The 19,455-nt window shown below is 43.3% G+C and overlaps 1 protein-coding gene and 1 pseudogene across 1 annotated transcript in view; one reads left to right on the plus strand and one right to left on the minus strand.

Moving 5' to 3' along the window:
- Positions 1-19,455, minus strand: part of LOC148823653 (disabled homolog 1-like) — a 298,122-nt gene that overhangs the window by 126,288 nt on the left and 152,379 nt on the right. The gene's annotated exons all lie outside the window — the stretch shown is intronic.
- Positions 8,386-9,728, plus strand: LOC148823654 (uncharacterized; annotated as a pseudogene).

Here is a 19,455-nt window from a genome sequence, read left to right on the forward strand (position 1 = left end):
CCATATTACGAGGATTTAAACATATATAGTAGAGGGATTAAATGAAGCAATAGTATCACTAACATCTAATGCACCAAAAGTGCCACATATCAATCATCTTTGGCCAGGGAATCGAATGCCGCAGTAAAGCACAGCCTCTGTAGTGCGTTACGGGTTTTTATTGTGCATTCTGAATGCCTATATCTGTAGGACTTCCTGAGCAGCTGTGACCTTCTGGTGTTGTCAGCCACATCTCTCAATCAAAACTAACTTTCCTGTATGGATATTAAGGCCTCACAGATTAGAAAACAGTTCTGACATGGGCTTCTAAAAAGAAAGCATGCTCACTTTTCATCCTCACCTCTATGTGGCACATAAGTTGTCAAGGGTTAAACTGATTAGCAATAGGTGAATGCAGTTGAGGTGTACTGTATGTGTGCATGTTGGGATGGATCAATAAACTGGCTTGACTTTTCAATGCCTTTTCAATACTTGAATCAGAACCCTTCAGCCAGCATATTACATTACTTTAAGCCCAGGCATGTATTTGTTCCTCTTCTCATCACTGATTGCAGAAACATACTTCTTGGAATGTAGTGAATGAAATACACAATATTCTAAATGAGGTCTAAAAATGGTCTAACCATTTTAACATAGTGTCTTTGAATTTGCATTCTGCACTTATAAATGATACAGTATATCCTGACATTCTGTTTTATAAAGTTCTTTCTTTCACCTTATAATTTTTTAATTTATTTATTGAACAAACTGAGTCATTGCTTTCTAGCAGTGATTTACATGTGGGATGAGTGCAGTTCACAGTGCTATTTTGCACTTTAAGAAAAATATATTTAAACCATTGTCATCTGTTCACTACTGTCATCCAATTCTGCTTTTCTTAAATGATTTTAATTCATTCATAATTAATTTATTTTCCTTGAATTTTAAACCTTTATTGTGGACTGTATATGCAAAGTATCAGAATATACTTCAAAGCTAAAGCGCCCTAACAGTCCTAACAGTTTTCATTACTCTGTTTTGATTTTTTTAAAAGACTAGGCCAAACAGAAATTCACTCTACTAGATATACTGAATTTGAAAGCAGTTATTAGCAATGGCAAGTATTTCTGTTTCAGCTGCTGACATCCCTATTTGATATTTCAGCCTATGTGAGAAATGGTATACTACATTATAACTGGTATCTGAAAGTGGTAGTCTATAGCATTATTATACTGTGCCCTTACACTATACATTTGAAGTGTTGATCCTTATAGCTTCTGAGAACCTTGGTTCATCATTTGAGATTATAGTTCAAGAATGGTATTTACAAATGCTTTCTAAACAAAATATATATCTAAGCATTAACAGAGTGACAAATGTGATAGTAGCCAGAATGTATTTTAGAATAATTGGATAATAGTTTCAAAAACCTAATCCTGACTATTGCTTAAACCATACAACTAATAATAACAATTAACAATAACCTTAGGAATAATAATAATTACTTACACTTATATAGCACTATTGTGGACACTCCACTCAAAGCGCTTTATCTACACCTGGATGAGGCAACGGCAGCCATAGTGCGCCACTACTCTCCCCACACATTAGCTAACTCCAGGGAGGAGAACAGAGTGATGAAGCCAGTTCATAGATGGGGACTAGTAGGAGGCCATAACTGGTAAAGGCCAGGAAATTTTGCCAGGACACCAGAGTAACACCCCTACTTTTTTTGAGAATGCCCTGGGATTTTTAATGACAGGACCTTGGTTTTATGTCTCATATAATGCCTTTTGTTTACAGTATGGTGCACCCATCACTATACTGGGACACTAAAATCACACAGACCTCAGGGTGACCACCCCGTGCTGGTCCCACTAATACCTCTTCCAGCAGCAACCTTAGCTTTCCCAGGAGGTCTCCCATCCAGGAACTGACCAGGCTCACACCTGCTGAGCTTCAATAGGTTGCCAGTTGTGAATTGCAGGGTAATATGACTTCTGGCCATGGAAAGGAATTCTAAAATGGAATACATTTTAGACCGTTTATAACACCATAACACACAAATAGATTGTTTTTAGACTGTTTAACCATTTAAATTTAAACAAATAACCTCTTTTACATCTCTTCCTATGGATCACTGTGTATCCACTAATCCTGCACTACCTGTGAGTCTACCCAATTGAATTCTGTAATTCCAATTAGATCATAATTACATGCTAATTATGTAATTATTAGCAGTATTATTATTACAACAGCTTCTGTTTCTTTCTTTATGTGCCTAATACTCCTGGCATTTAGGCAAAACTATTGAAATTTGGAAACAGCTGAACAAGATGTTTGAATCAAATATCCACTAGACACCAAACAAGATATCGGGGCAGAATGGTTTCCTCCCATATAAAAACTTTCTTTTGATTTCATGATAAACATGGTTCTTTGACATATTTTTCTTTCCTTAAGTACTCTTTTAGACTCTGCTCCCTCTGTATCCCCTTTATGAGTTTTTTTTTAAATTCTTCCCTCTCTTTTCTAGTTTAAATGCTATCTTTATCTTGGTCTTAATTAATTCTCATATTAATTCTGATTCATAACCCCTTCATCATTCTTTAAATTTAGCTCTTCACCATCTCCTGAATATTACTTTAATAATATGGAAGACAATTTTGGTGATTCAACCATATCCCTATTAAACCTGTTATGTTATTAACTATTATTTTGTCAGTAACCAAGGAATCTACATGTTGATGTGTATTTGTTATTAAAAATCACAATAAACAAGATCTTGGATAAATTATTTCAAGTAACAATCACAAACTCTTAGTGCTTTAAAGAAATTGATTGTTTACCTATCATTCTCATGTGATTTGTTATAGTATTTTTTTTGCATGGTTTCCTTCCAAAATACAGTAATTCCCCATGTTTATTAAAACAAATTGCAGGTTGCACACACAAAAGAGTAGTTAGAGTAGTAGCAGAAAGAGTGAAACACTTGACATCAATCAGAAAGTTTATAATAATACACGATGGAGTATTATGAGAGCTGGCAACATTATACAAACTCTGATACAAATACTGCACCATGGTTCAGTACTGACCCTTTCCAATATACTACTGCTATTTTTTCATTCATTCCCACAAACCATCTACAGAAACAGACAACATAGCATCAGACATATTATTAATATTCCACCTACATCCCTAACAATGGTGAGCATGTTAGCCCATCCCTGCAAGTCTGCTAAAGAAGCATTTCTCAACTTCTAAGGGAAGAGGCACCTTGACCCATCAATCATGCTTTGTGTGCTAATGATGGACTCATGCATACGAGTCACTGTAAGCAATGAGAGGCAGTGAGCATGAAAAAGAGTGAATCAACTGTCAACAGTGCTGATGTGAAGAAGTGCAGGTCTGTGATTTGAATTCTCAATCAGAGTTCACCCCTCTACATCACAGGCAATGGAGAACATGGAGAGTGTTTTCTCTGCAGCCTGCATTTCTGTTAAATCCTGAGAAACATGCAGTACATGTGTGTGGCCACAAAGAAACCACCATCCTGTACACAGGATGTTTTTGGTGTAGGTGGGGTCCACACTAAATAATACAAGGTTATCACTGATTAGGTATGGTTTACCTAATTGACAGTATTAATATATAATAAAGTATCAACCTCTAATACAGGGGGTTAGTAAGACAAATCTGGTTTGAACAGCTCAAGCAAAAGAGCATAATTGGCAAGACAGGAGAAATTTCCATGCTGCAACCTTCACATCATAGTCTGTTAACTGATCATCCCATGCTCTCCCGGTATAGACACTAAAATACACTAGGATGGACAAAAATGAACCACTACCTACTTATTTGGGGGAGTCAGAATATAACAATATTATGCCTTTGCATTAGTACAGTGGTTATAGGAGGGAATGCACTTTATCCACCATTGAAAGTGCAACTCCACGTTCAGTGCCTTGAAAAGGTATTTGCCCCTTGATTTCTTTCATTATTGCATAATGTCACACTGGATGTTTTCATTTTGGCAAATGAGAGACGAGTATTTACTGTATGTTCTTCTTGGTTAGCAGTGGTTTCCGCCTTGCTACTCTCTCATGAAGCTCATTTTTGCCCAGTCTCTTTCTGATTGTGGAGTCATGAACACCTTAGCTGAGGCAAGAGAAGCCTGCAGTTCTTTGGATGTTTTTTTAGTATCCTTTGTGACTTTCTGTATGATTTTACCCTGGGCCCTTGGAGAAATTTCGGCAGGTCGGCCACTCCTGGGAAGATTCACTACTGTTCCAAATGTCCTCCATTTGGAGATTATGGCTCTGACTGTGGTTCAGTGGAGTCCCAGAGCCTTATAAATGGCTTTGTAACCCTTTCCAGACTGATAGATGTCACAACTTATTTTCTGATCTCTTCAGGAATTTCCTTTGATCATGGCATAATGTGCTTGTTGAATCTTTGAGCTGGTAACGTGACTCTGATGGTAAGGGTCAAAATAAGTGAGGTTTATATTGAGCAGGGCTGGCTGTAATCAAGCCTGGCTGTGTTCAATCAGCTGACTCTAAATTATCCCTTTAATTGGGTTGATTTAACTAGGGGGCAATTTTCACACAGTGCCAGTTGGTGTTGGATAACTTTGTTCATTAAATAAACTAAATAAGTAAAAAGAAAAGGTGTTTTTTGCTCACCCAGGTTCCCCTTTATCTAATATTAGATTTTGGCTGAAGACCTGGAAACTTTCAGTTTTGAGAATAATGCAATAATAGAGGAAATCAGGAAGGGGGCAAATACTTTTTCACGGCTGTCCTATCCTTGAGTAAAATGATCAAAGTGTTCCTAAGGCAGTTGGGGAATATTAGGTAAAGCTTCTACTAAATCAGAGAAAAGATTTCCTGGAGCTTATTAAAAAGAGGAGAAAAGAAATGGCGGACCACATATCAGATTTTATTCCCTGCTACTTTAAACATTGTTATGATATGCTAATCAAGTAAAGGGAGAAGATTAAGATGTGTGCCTTGCAGGCAAAATAGATAAGGGCAGGTTTCATGTGAGCTAGGATTAATTAAAGAGTTAAAGAATTTCTCATCTTTTTACCCCAGCACTAATAGAAAATGAAAGTATTGAACTTTAGGTTATACTTAAATATGCCCTAAGGAGAGGGTTAGACTGACTTCTACACTTAAATATGACAGAAGCTCTTCATTCCTATTTCTAGTACAGCAATGGGTTTCCATGCATATACTTACCACATTCTGTACACACACAATAACAATACACACAAGGAGACTAACTCCAACTCATTCGCTTCAGTATAATATACTATAATCTACATTTTTCAAAATTGAATAAATATATTGAGATACAAGAACTATTTAATACTCTAAAAAGTATTAATTCAATTTCAAGTTTTCATATTGCACCTCAGGTTTTGTTCTTTTTTTGTAAAAGATGAGAATATACTGTAGTGCCTTCGCCTGGTGCTGCAGCCGAAGAGCGCCTGGCTGATGTGAACGGCGAAGGGCAGGACGGGAGTAGTAGTGGGCATGGGGGGACTAGGACAAGCCATTGACCAGTGCAACTGACCCAGTATAAAACGGGTGTACAGAGTGGTGAGATCATCCAGATTCGTGTAAATAGTTTCCTTGTTTCACACCCATTTTTATACTTGTACCCAGTTGCCACCCCATACCTGTGTAACTACCCGAATAGACCCCAGTGTGTTGCGCTCCTTTTTTTTCTGGCTTTCTCTCTCTCTTTTTGTCTCTGCTCGCGCATGGTCGGTGTGATTGTGCTTGCTGTGCCGGACGCCCGTCGGAAAAATAAAAGTGCCATTTCTCTTTTAAACGAGTTACTGTCAGTCCTCGCCAAACTCGAAAACGTTACAATACGTTTGCCTGTGCATTTAGAAAAGATCACAGTGCTTAGCAAATTAATGGGAAAAGGAAACTGCAAGTTTAGACAAAAAATTGTCTATATTCAGAATGTGTTTTCTTGAAATGGATGATTTGGATATTTTAAGATTTCAACAGTCATTAAAAAAAGAAATTATGACTTTTTCATATACAGCATCAGTAAAATAAACCATAATTGTTGTGACATATTACTTTGTTAATATCATTTCATTATTCAATTTTTTATTTTAATCCCTCTAAAATATACACGCAACAGCATCTATTTATGTGAAGCCCTTTGTGAATATCCACATTTCTATGTTCTACACACTATGCATGTACAGTAGATAAGATATTAAAAACCAGCATGAAGATTGACTTCTAAACTTTATGTCCTCTCCGTAGGTTTTTAAACACACAGCATGAATGTTCTGCAAAATCAAATCTGATACCCTCAAGAGTCAAAACTGAGGTAGCCTACAAACAGTTTAATTCTAGATCTTTCTCTTTTCCTGCAGTGCAATTAAAGCGAAAAATGGCTGAGAAGGATATTGTTTTTCCCTGAACTCTGTGTGGATCTGAGAGGAATTTGAAAGGATGTTGATGGGAGTCTGGCGGGGCATTTCTAGTGGCTGATCCACAGAGATAACCAATCAAATTTGAAAATGTCTATTAGGGAACCTCCTGCCTGTTTTCTGCTGTTTTCCCAGAGCTGCCAGACAAGGCACTCTGGGACACATGACTGGTCCAAGGTCACTCACAAGATAAACGTCAAGTGAAGAGTCACTCAGGATTGTTTTGAGTTGATGTTCTTTAATTACTCACCCGACTGCCTTAGAGAATTTGACCGCTTACCCTATCAATTTTTATTTTTTAACACCTAGACTATTTCTGCTGGTTGATAGAGGATATGTGTTAAAATGTGCCTCCCTGTGAAAATCTGGGCAAAGTCCAATAGCTCTTCAAGTCTGCAACTATCCAGGATTGTTGCTGTCTTTACATTCATGGTGAGCTCTTACACGTTTTCTTGATAGGATAAATCAGAGTGTCATAATTAGGGCCACAGAGATTAAATTATTAGACTGACTGTCACTGCTCTGCCAACCAAAAAGCCTTTGCTGTGATTTACAGGAAACTACAAAATGTATTTAGAGATGCTTATACAGTAGATAAGAAAGTAGTTGTTTTAGTTCAAACAGCCCCAGCAGCACCCAAAGGAAAATGTTATATAACAAGCAATAATTCTGCTACTGGTAAGCTACTGCTGGTTCCTGATTAATTTCCTTCTACCATTAAATTAAATAATACTAAAAACACACTAAATTTAGACAAACCAATCTAATGAGGCTTCTGAAGGGAAAGAATGTCATCCTCAAGTCGTTGGAAAACATGATCACTTTCTTTTAAAATGGTTATTTTATTTTAAATTTAATTAATTTAAAGAAATATCCTCCTTTTCCATGAGGGCTGTTGTTGCTGTTAAGGTAATGTGATCAGGTGTATTAAAAGAGAAATTTGCCTTCCCAGCAAACCTGTATAGCTAAGGTTTTGCAAAAACTCAATACAGTGAAATTTGTTACCACATTCTATAGTATGTGGATTCTGAGGATGTGTTCCAATCATGTCAATAAGCTCAGAAAATGTGTTTCGCAGATACTTTACTGTAGGCAAAATGTGGCCTGGGGGCATTAAGTCTTAGCTCAGTGTTTTTTTGTAATGGATCAAACCAGAGAAAACCAAGCAGCCATGAACTTCTGCCAAGCACCACAATTCACATGGTATAAAAAGACACAGCAGCTAGTCTTTGTAACAGTATGGCTGTATGTATGCAGCCATACAGACTGCAGATCAACCCAAATAAATGTATTTCTTAAAATGGTAGTTACCCTTGGGATTTCAAGCAGCAATGCAGACAATGAAGTCCAGGTGGTTCAGCAAGAAACTGTCGAACCCACAGTGTTTTTCTATCATTACCCATCATTTCTCTTTATTTCCATGTCTTATGCCATCTGGAACTGCAACAGTTATGCTGAGAAACTGGCAGATAACCTGTAGCATTCCCTGCAGAGTTTCTGAAGCTAAGCAGGGATCTCCATATAAGGAACATGTTGTACTGGTTAAGATCAGTGTAGCTTCTACACTGTTACTTTTACCAATGTAATAATATCTAAAGGTTTGTAACTTACATTGTAATATTAATTTCCACTATCCTATCAACCAATTAAACTACTAAAAGGGTTATTTAAATCAAATTCCCCTTCCTCTAAATCTTTTTCTAGATCTCTTTGTCATTCCATCTCCTCCTCCCTGGGCCACTTGCCCCGTTCTCTTACTAAACCAGCATTCTGCCTCTTCACAGTGATCTGTTCCAAGACCAGGCTCTCTAATCACCTCCTATTCCTTTACAGATGTCATCGTTACAGTATCATTCCCAAAGGATTTCACCTAAAATTCAACACTTTCTTTTGACTCCAGTAATACTCAGAGACTTCTATTACAGTGTTCACGGAAACTAATGGTTTCTACCATTTCTTCCCTCCAACAACAGATTACCCTTTACAACAACATCAAAGAAGCTAAGGCATTTTTACAGTTAACAGCTCCACATTATCTTCCCTTTATAACAAACCTTATTAGGTCACTCAATTCCAAACTCTACCAGTTCCTCACTTCAGAGAAGGATAGAAATCTCAAACGTCTTCTTCAAACTAAAACCATCAACACCCCTACTACCTCCACTTATCCTAACCTTGTGGTTACTATACCCTTTGACCTTTCCCTTTCACAGGATGAGCGATTTCTTCTTAGCAAAGGCCTCAGTTTTTTTCCAGTCCTCAAGAAGCTGGACATCCCGCAAACCCAAGTTAACCTCCACCATTTCACCACAGGATTTGCCTCAAAGCTCATTTGCTAATGACTCCTCCTCACCAGTAGCGGACAACAACCCAGTCACTGATGCCATTAACAGTATCAATCCTAAGCTGAGCTCTTGGACTCCCCCTTCCGGCCGTTTTCCACCAGTTGATTACTTTATTAACCAACACAACATTCAAGTTCCCAAGACCCTTTCCACACCCAGGAAACACAGCTCTAACCTCACCCAAGGAGAAATTCAGGTGCTCCAATCTCTCTGCAATAGGGATGATATTATCATCAAACCAGCAGACAAAGGAGGAGCTGTTGTGGTGTGGCAAAAAGACCTATACATTAAGGAAGCCTCCAGACAATTAACCGATACTTCTGCCTACCATCCTCTCCAATAGGATCCTACAACTGACTTCCAGAAGGAAGTGGTATCCACTATCTCTTTTCTTATCAGCAACCAGGAGTTCCCCCAGGAGGCGAACCGTCTTGTAGCGGCAAGGCTTATTAAAAATATGGGAATTAAGTTTGCTGCTCCCTTGCCAGTTCCTCTGTCTCTCATCTCATCACATTTAAGGTGTTTTTCAAGCTGATAGAGTTTCCTGATAAGGAACAGCTCCCAAAGCTGAGATTCACCAGCCACCCTAATAAATGGTCATCTCTGGCTCCTTACTGTCTGGGAGATTCCTTGGGAGAGTCTCATCCCAAGGTTTACAACCCTAAGGTCAGAGTGCATTGTTACTCATCAACCACCTCGATCAGCCAATCAAGAACTGGTAGGGGAGGGTAACCCCACGTGGGTTTCGGATGCCCACGAAACTTTAAACCAATGAACGACCATAGTTCCTCCAGATAAAACAGGCAGCACAAGGTCCAGAAAGGACTCCTCCAGGACATTCTCAGACTCAGCTTGGACAATCACGTGACGGCCAGTGTGTCCAAGTGCCAGGACTTTACTTTGTTCTAAGAGTCAAGAACGGAGGTCGCCACGTGTAACCAAAGGATCCGCCCGAGGTTAGCCCAGCAGCAAGCCTCGTGAACCCACCGCAAACGCCTGCCTGATCAACGAGTGAACTACGGTCGGAACTGTGGACAGCTGAATATCAGTATTCAGGACTAGCGCTACATCGAGAACGAACCGGTCTTCTTCTCGTCTAAAGAGTGTGACCTGCTTGGACCCGCAGTCACTTTCCATGTGCACAAACTCTGCTAGTAAGCCAGGACTAACTAGCCAGTCTTCAGAGAGCCCACTGCTAGCGCGCCGTAGCAGAAATCTCTCCCTCCTTCTCCCACACCTCCAGCCAAACCAGAACTGCCTGGCACCGGGCCAGAGGACGTCGATTGGACTTAGCAACAGCCTGCCGCTGTCCCCTTGTGTCCGTGGGAGATCTGAATCCACACAGATTGGATAAGTATTCAACATTCTGCATTACAGCTCGAGAATCCAATTGCTACCTCAACCTGAGTTGATATCAATTTAATTCCTATGAGTGACGTACTTGCTTGCGAGTATCTAGTGTAGAAGTTGTAATCAAAGCTCATTAACGAAACGGTCTAAATGAATGGTATACTGAATGTATGTCCCTCTTGGTTTGTAACTCTTCGTTATTGAATATATACCTTTTGTATTCTGCTAACCCTCACTCCTAAGATCTATTATGCTTATATGCACATTTTATGTATTAATAAATGTATTGTCGTGTATTAGTATCCGTGTGTGTGTGTTGCTGAGTTATCCCGCAAGGTCGGTTTTCTAATAGCCATCAAAGAATCATTTTGTGACTTACTGCTACAATGAATAATTGTCCCAGTAAATGCACAAAACCCCTACAGTCTCAATGTCGAACATCCCCAGGTATACCTATTCTACCTCCTTCCCATAATCCATAAACCCGACACCCCTGGATTGTCTCAGCATGCAATTATCCGACCATACTCATCTCTGCTTTTCTTGACAGCCTTATGAGACTGCTGGTTGAAATGCTTCCTTCATATATCAAGGATACTAACCATGCCCTCCAACTTTTCAATGATTTCCAATTTCAGGGTCCAGAATGCTACATTTTTACCATGGATATTACATATCTCTACACTGTCATTCCCTACAATGACGGTCTTACAGCCCTCAAGCACAGGTGTTACGTCCCAGTGTGTGTTCTGTGTGTGTTTTTTCTATGTTCCACACTGCTGACCCTTGATTGTTCTCCCTTCCCCATTGGCCCACCACCACTCCACTGTTTCAGTATGATGTCATCATCGATCAGCCCTCAGCCAATCAGAACTCATTTTATTCACTATATAACATGGAGGCTTTCAGGAAGAAAAGGCCTTTCGTTTGACTTTGGTCCCGTTTGGTTTTGGTTATCGCTTCGCTTCTGGTTATTGCTTCGGCTTCGTTTGTTGGTTTGTTTTGCTTTGTGTGTGTGTATTTTCGTATACCTTCGGCTTTGTTGTTTTGTTGGTTTTTTTGTTAGTTTCTTTGTATTTTTGTTGGTTTGTATGTTCATCCTTGTTTTGCCATTACCTTGCCCCAGTGTTACACGTTCAACTTTTGTGTTCTTTTGTATCCTGCTCCTGTTGATTACTCTTGTTTTCCCTTATTTGTATTCCTGGTTCACTTGTGTTTTTGTGTGAACTTTTGTATATAAGGTTAGTTTAGGTTGTTGGGTACACTTACACACTTAGTTGATTTTGTATTAGTACACTAGTTTAGTACAGGTGAGTGCCGTTTGTCTTGTATGGTTTTGGGTAGTCAGTGCAGGTTAGCTAGGGTGTTGAAGACGTCGAAGACCGTGTGTTTCGGGTTTTCTTTTGTAGTCAGATTAGCTTTCTCTCACTGTCCTAGCCAGCTCCATTTTGTTTGTTATTTTCTTTTCTTTGGCACCGCTCTAGTTCCTTACCCTTGTTATCATACTTCCTAGTCCCTCACCAAAACCCCCCTGCTTCCAAAACAATTATCCTAAATGTTACACCCCTTTACCCCTAGACACTTGGGGTCGTAACAACAGGCTAGACAAACGCACAGTGCTTGATCCACCCAGCCACATTCTAGTGCATCTTGCGGAATTGTTTCTCACACTCAATGCATTCTCATTTAATAACCTTTTTTATCAGCAGGTTAATGGAGTCGCTATTGGCACTAGGATGGGACCTAGCTATGACAATATTTTTGTCGGCTGGGTAGAAGAATGCTTCTTTGCTTCCTATACTGGCTTTGTCCCTGACCTAGAGCACATCCTGCATCAATTCAGTAACTCTCACCCATCCCTCAAAAATACAGTTAACATATCTTCATCCACTCTTCTGTTTCTAGACATATATTTATCTATTAACCATTCACAACTCTCTACCTTGGTCTATTACAAACCCACAGATTCACACAGCTATCTCCTGTACAGCCCTTTTCACCCCACACACCAAAAACTCTCCCTTTTTCACAGTTCCTCAGGCTACGTCAACTCTGCAGTGACAACATGGATTTCCAGAACCAAGCACTCATAATGCATTCTTTTTTCTTCAACAGAGGATAACCCCATCCAGGTTATCAACAGGGCTCTCTACCGGGCCAAAAACAGCCCTTGGATCATCACCTCGATCAGGAAGTCCCGGTCTCACAACTGCATTCCCTTGGTGCTTCCCTACCACCCAAACACACTTTCTATCCCCAGGACCATCGTTAACAAATACTTCATTTTACAGGACGATCCCTCCATCTGGATTTTTTCCAACCACTCAATCATCTCTCATCACCGACCACCCATTCTACGTAAACGTCTTGTTCACAGCTCCCTCAACCGCACTCGGCAATCATCCCAACCAGGCACCTTCCCCTGCAACAGAACTCACTGCATCACCTGCAAATACATATCTAACAACACATTAAGGGCCCCTCAGGTCAATTCCGGATCACCCAGACGACATCCTTTATCTCCAGCAACCTCATTTACAGTATCTCTTGCAAAAAATGCCCAGCTATCTACAGTATGTTGGGGAAACCAGAAGGAGACTAGGAGACCGCTTCAGAGAACATGTTAGGGCTGTGAAGATTAAAGATTTCTCCAAGCTCATAGTTTCTCATTTCACCTCAGACAGCCAAGATCACACTGATCTCTCTGTCTCTGTTCTGAAAGAAGGGTTTCTCAACTCCCAAAGCAAAAAGACAACTGAAACAAAACTCATCCTGAAACTAGGTTCACACCTTCCCCCTTCTCTCAATGACAGACTTATTTTCATGTAATCTCCTCTATTCTCATGCAGGTTTTGACTTCACACTGTAGCGGCAATGCTTGTTAATAAGACAGAATTAAGCGTTGGTATGCTCCTAAAGGAGGCCCCATCTCACCCTCCATCTCTGTGGTGCAACCACAGAGAAAGAATTCATGCAAGCTGATTTAAGATGGTTTTCTTTTGATAAGAAGCAAGCTCCCAGACGGGGATGCAATTAGCTAAGCCTGGCTATCATGATCAATGGTCATCCACTGGAGCCTATCAGTCTAGGGAGTGCCGAATGGACATCTGGACTGCATTCCTAAGTGTCAAGAGTAAGTGACTTATATCTCACCTTGACCAACCAATCAGGGACTGGCAAGGCGTGGTAATACCACGTGGGTCTCCAATGCCCGCCAAACTCTCAACCAATCAGCACACATCTGGATCTTGATCAAAAAGGGAGCGCAAGCTCAGTTCTGGGCTCTCCTTGGCCATTTTCGCGCATCCTCAGAGACAATCACGTGACAACTGCTGTTGTCTGCAAAAGGACTTGGACTTTGTTCTAAGCACGAGGCCGAGGATCCCGTACGTACTCAGAATTCTACCAACGTGAATGCTCCGCTTGATCAACGGCAGCCTACAGTTGGACCCTCGTCGACAACCTGAATAGCTTATTCAGAAGCAGCGCTGGACCGGGAACGAACCAGCTTCTTCCCAGGCAAAAGAGTGACTTGTGAGGACTCGCGGTCACACTCTGTGCATAGAGACTTTCTACTAGCCAGCCGGACTGCTGGTAGATCCCCTCGGAGCAACGACTGCCCTGCGCGCCGCAGTCAGATTCCTCCGCCCGTTCTACTCCGAGCTGCACCTCGACTGGTTGGCCGGTAGCCAGAGGACGCCGACACAACGCCCATTGGACAACCGCTGCAACAGAGGCTGCAACAGAGCCTGTCAGCTGGTTTGGTGTTCGTGCCGGGAAATTCCAAATCCAAACACAGTGGATAAGTAAACCCCATGTTCTACATTGCGTCTCGAGAATTTAATTGTACCTCAACACAAGTTGTTATCAATTTAATTCATGAGTAATGTATTTACTTCCGAGTTTAGAGTAACAGTGGGTAATAACACTGATTAGCGATTTGGTAACCGAACGATATATATTGACATATATTCTCTGTTGTGTATCTCTTTGTGTTTGCATCTCTTCGAGATTATATACCTTGTATATTGATAACCCTCACAGTAAGGTCTGCCGCTCGTATCCAGGCAGACTAGTATATGTTTGGTGCACAGTTTATATTAATAAATGTATCTCGTGTATTGAACCCGTGTGTGTGCGTTGTTAGTTGTTCTGACGATTGATTTTCTAAAAGCCCCAACGAACAACCTCGTGATTACTGCTACAATTGATAATTGTCTCAGTAAACCCATCAAACCACTACATTTAATGGCGTCCCTGTGCGGGCGAGTTTAGAATGAAATGAGAATCAATCGCACAGAATAACTGATATTGCTGTGAGTTCAAGTTCAGCACAGCACCGCGGCTTCTATACGCGAATACCGGGTGTGCTGATAACTGCGTAAAGAAATCCCCCTGTTTTCTAGCGTTTAGTGTAACGTGTGCTGATTGGAAATCCATCTGCTCGGGTGTTTAGATTCCATACTGTATTTTGGTAAAAGAAAAAAAAAGTAATACTCTTAAAGTTTCTCTGACGTAATGACAATGGCTGCTAAAATGTCTGAAGTGGAGTCGCTTATAAGTACTATTTCTAGCGACGACAATCCTGGTTACTGGAGCGGTATCGAAAAGTTGAACTTTGATGATATTGAGAAGCTGCAAGTAGATTTAGTAGCTAAGGTAGCGAACCAGCTTAACACAGGAGGGTCCGTGAACGCAGTTCAGGTCCTATCGAGTTTCGCCTTAAATCTAGCTAAACAGCTGGAACTGTCTTTGTCCGAGCTGACAAAGTTTCAAAAGCTTCAGGGAAAGCTAGAAAGATATAAGGCGGAGCGAGTTGAGTTTTTGGATATAATCAGAGAAAAGAGAGTGAAAAATGAGGAAAGTGAAGACAGACTCAGGGAAGTTTTAGGTAAATTAGATGACCTGTCTGCTAGAGAAACTGCGGCTGAGGTAGCTAGGAGAGACCTGGAAGCAAGCTTGAAAGAAAAAGAAAAAGAAATTGAGCGTTTAAATGAGCTCAGCCAGGAAAGGCAAAAGGAGTTAGATGCTGCCGTACTGGAAGCAAAACAGGCTAGATTCCACTTGCATGCCAGCCCACCTAGCAGCCCGGAGCGCTCACCCAGGAGGAGGTTTCTCCCGGCCAGGGTCTGTGGTCGGATCGGCATGGGGGAGATCGCCGAGTCCTGCGCGAGACGCAAGGGCGATGCAATTCAGGCAGAGACCCCCTGCTCCTGATCACGGCCGTCCCCCTGCCCGCGGAGAAACCGTAAAAATTAACCTCCACTCCCTGAGGCAGTTAGCCAAAGATGTAGAAAGGTTTGACCCGTCAGTGTCAGGGAATAATGTGGAAACCTACATCGATGAGCTGAGACACACTTTGCAGTTTATGCCCGGAGCATCCGAACAGGAAAAGGCTATGTTAGTAAGGAAAACTACTAGCCGAGCGGTCCACGAGTGGATGTCTAGACAAGGACCGGAGGTCTGTAATAGCTTTGAGGAGCTGTGTCAGGCAATGATCGGAGAATTTTCGGCTTTTATCGATCCCATAACTGCGGTGGCCGCTGCACACCATATTAAGCACGAAAAAGCTGAAGCCCCTCGCGACTATTATGAGAGGCTTAGGCGCACTTATTTTGCAGGGCGGAATGAAGAGGGTTGCGAAGAGAACGTGAATTTCAAAGGTTTATTCATTGCTAATCTGCATCCCTCAATCAGGAAAATGATTGTGATGCACACTGATGCAAAAGCGATGAAAATGGCTGACATTAGAAGGTTGGCTCAAAAAGCCTGGGGAGCTGAAGTCTCTGCTTCCTCAGAGCGAAAACCTGCTAAAACGGCCGTGTTCGCCACTAAAGCCAGCAGGGTTGACGACTCGCCTCAGCTCGAGGGAGCTGAGGTTCCTGAGCCCGCTAAGCCCCGGCGCAAAATAGGCAGGCAGGACCGCACTAAGTGTCAGAGCCGCTGTGAGCGCTACGGGGAAGGCAAGGGCACAGGCAGAGCCTATCAGAAGGCTGGACGAAGGGAGTCGACTGCAACCCGCCTGGCCAGGCTTGAACAAGCCCTGCTTGAGAGATCAGGACAGGGTAAACCTTCCGCACCGAATGCCGGAAGCGTGAATGAGCTTAGGGGGACCACGCCCCTTCTCACTGGAGGAGGCGGGGATCCATCCCAAACCCCTCCCTCAGTCTATCTGATTGGGTGGGAGGGTTCCTGCCTGGAAGAAGGCTGTGACTCTGAGTTGGGCGCTGACCCCGCCCCTGAAGTCAAAGAAAAGGCAGGCTTCCAACAATTCTTAGGGAATCTCACCCAGAAAGGCAAAGCAAGGCGTATTTATATCAAGGTTTCTCTTGAAAACGTCTTAGATAGAGAAGCACTGATTGACACTGGGGCTGAAATTAGTTTGATGTCAGCCGATCTACTCAGCGAGCTCAAACGAGTAGCGAAAGGAAAAGGCATCAGACTTAAGGTAGAACCGTGTAAGATAGATATTTCCAGCTACACCCAGGATCATGCCAGGATCACACACCGAGTGTGGGTGGAACTTAGGTTCGGGCCAATGAACGTGGTGCATCCTGTTTACATCTCTAGGTTTAAAACAGAGCCACTACTCATTGGCCAAGACCTGCTTGACAGGCTGGAGCCTCTGGTGGACTGCCAGCGTGGAAAATTGTGGGCTCAGGTCAAAAACCCTAAGCCTGTCGTACAGCAAAAAGGGGGGTTCAGTGGTTATGCTGTGATCACACAGTGCCCACTGAACACTATAGCTGAGTTGGAGGATCCTCCTGGTTCCTCTGGACGAGAAATAAATGTCTCTTCTTGCTTTCCAAAACTACAGGGAAGTCCTACCCAGGCCAGCACTCCCACGGTCTCCCAACTACAGGAGCAGTGCTCCGAGCAGCTGCTTGACCCGCCAGGTAAAGCACACCCCTTTTTCATCCCTGAAGAAGAGTGGATCTCCCTGTCCGGTAATGAATGGGAGTCCTTTCTGTGCGCCCTGGTACCTCAGGGGGACCAGGACTACCACCCCATGGTGGTGGGAGGGGTCCAGGTGGCAGAAGTGCAGGTTGATGATGTAATTCTCAGCCTCAGCTCTGAGAAGTCCATAATCAGTGAAGGTCTGTTCGAGGACCTGTCGCGAAGCCGTCAGGTGACCCTGGTGACGCAATCACAGGTTCTGTGGTGGGCACCCCCACCTCATAGGTCCATTTGGAGCAAAGGAAGCTGTGCAGCTTCCATCTCCATCGGAAAAAGGAAGTTTGCTCACTACTTCCAGGTAGCACCTCAGCTGACCCATTCGGTCTGTATTGGTGCAGACCTGTTGGTTCGACTGGGCGCCCAGCTGGACACAGTAAACAGTGTGCTGTGGACACGGGTGAACCCAGATGCCCACTCTCTAAGCGGCGACCCCGAGAACATTCGGTCAGGTCAGACGATTCCTCAGGCCTGCCAGGTAGTAAACGAATCGGACCTGATCGTTCCTGCGTCAACAGCAGGGTTTCCGGTACGCCTTGTCCTAAAGAAGGGACAGAGGATGGATGCTGAGATGGTTTTCTTCCAACCATCAGCTCAGTTTATCAGACTGAACCTAGCAGTCTGTGGTACCCCCAGACTGGAAAGGAATGGCCGAGCCACCTGCCTGTTGGTGCAAAACATAGCAAAACAAGATGTCAAAATCCCTGCTCGCACTGACATGGGACTGGTAATTGACAATGGTTTCTATGATTTCGAACTGGCCATCCCAGTACTGGGGCAGCTCCCTGGTCCCTTGGCCAGGGAGGGGGGAACCGAGCAGGTGTACTACACCTACCCCCGGCGGATGATTGCAATTATGCCAATAGAGGGATTCTGCAACCAGGAAGTGTGCAGAGTGGACCTTAGCGATAAGGATGAGATGGTTGTGTATACAGTACACGCAGGGGTTCCGACGGACCACTCAGCCGAGAGTGCGACCCGGGATACCGCCATGCCGTCAAATGCGGGGTTCCTAGAGCAGGTACAGGAACAGGTTGGTAAGGCAGATGCCCTGGAAACGGAAAGCCAGCGTCAGCAGCTGCGTCAGATCTTCCAGGATTTCCAGGAAGTGTTTGCACGGGACGCCTATGACTGCGGGGTGACGGATTTGCACACAGTGCGCATTCCTACGGCCCCTGGCGCCCGCCCAACCTATGTCAGGCAGTATCGCATTCCCCTCACGGCATACGAGTCCATAAAGCAGACGTTGGATGCTCTACTAGAGCGTCAGATCATAAGGGAGTGTAACTCCACTTATAACTCCCCACTGTGGCCGGTGCTGAAACCCAATGGTAAGTGGCGTCTGACCATTGACTACCGGCAGCTGAATAAACAGGTTCCTTTGTCACGATGGCCAATGATCTACCTAGATCAGGAGTTAGCCAAGGTGACAACAGCGAAATATTTCACCACAGTGGATGTGGCCAATGGGTTCTGGACCCTTAAGGTAGAACCGACAGACCAGTACAAACTGGCCTTTTCCTTTGGAAACAGGCAGTTCACCTGGAATCGATGCCCCTTTGGGTATTCCAACTCCCCAGCGGAGTTCAACATATTTCTGCACAAAGCCATGAGTGATGCAGCCGCCAGGGGCAACCTGGTCTATGTGGACGATATTCTGATGCGGAGTCAGACCTGGGAAGAACACATGGCCCAGATCAGGCATGTGTTGACCCAGCTCTCCCGTGCAGGGGCCAAACTGTCTCTGGCTAAGGGACAGTGGTGTAGGACCCAAGTGGAGTACGTGGGACTATTGGTTGGAGCCCAAGGCATACAGCCACAGTCCAGCAGAGTCCAAGCTATCCAGAATATGAAGTCGCCCACTAACCTGTCTGAACTGCGCAGCTTTCTGGGAGTATGTAATTATTCCCGGCAGTTCATTGAGGATTACGCTGAAATAGCAAGGCCCCTCCACAAGCTGTTGCAGAAAGACGTGCCCTTTGAGTGGGGACCTTCCTCAGAACAGGCTGTGATGGAGCTGAAGCGCAGACTCGGTAGTGCGCCGTGCTTGGCCTACCCTGACAAAAATAAGGTCTTCTACCTTGAAGCAGGGTTCTCAGAGCACTGCCTTGGGGCTGCTCTGAGTCAGGAATATGACCAAGAGCGAAGGGTGGTGGAGTATGCCAGTCGAGCCCTGAGCCCAGTGGAGCAAAAGTTCTTGGACTGCGAGAAGGCCCTGTTGTCTACGGTCTGGTCGGTAGAACACTTCCGTAGTTATGTAGGGGGACAAAAGATCATCATCGAAACCTGCCACCAACCTGTGACATTCCTGCATAGCCAGAGACTGAAAGCAGGCAGGGTGTCAAATAGCAGGATTGTGGC

The sequence above is a fragment of the Atractosteus spatula genome, chromosome 11 (genome assembly GCF_055471065.1).
Source record: "Atractosteus spatula isolate fAtrSpa1 chromosome 11, fAtrSpa1.hap1, whole genome shotgun sequence".
In the NCBI taxonomy this organism is placed as follows: domain Eukaryota; kingdom Metazoa; phylum Chordata; class Actinopteri; order Semionotiformes; family Lepisosteidae; genus Atractosteus; species Atractosteus spatula.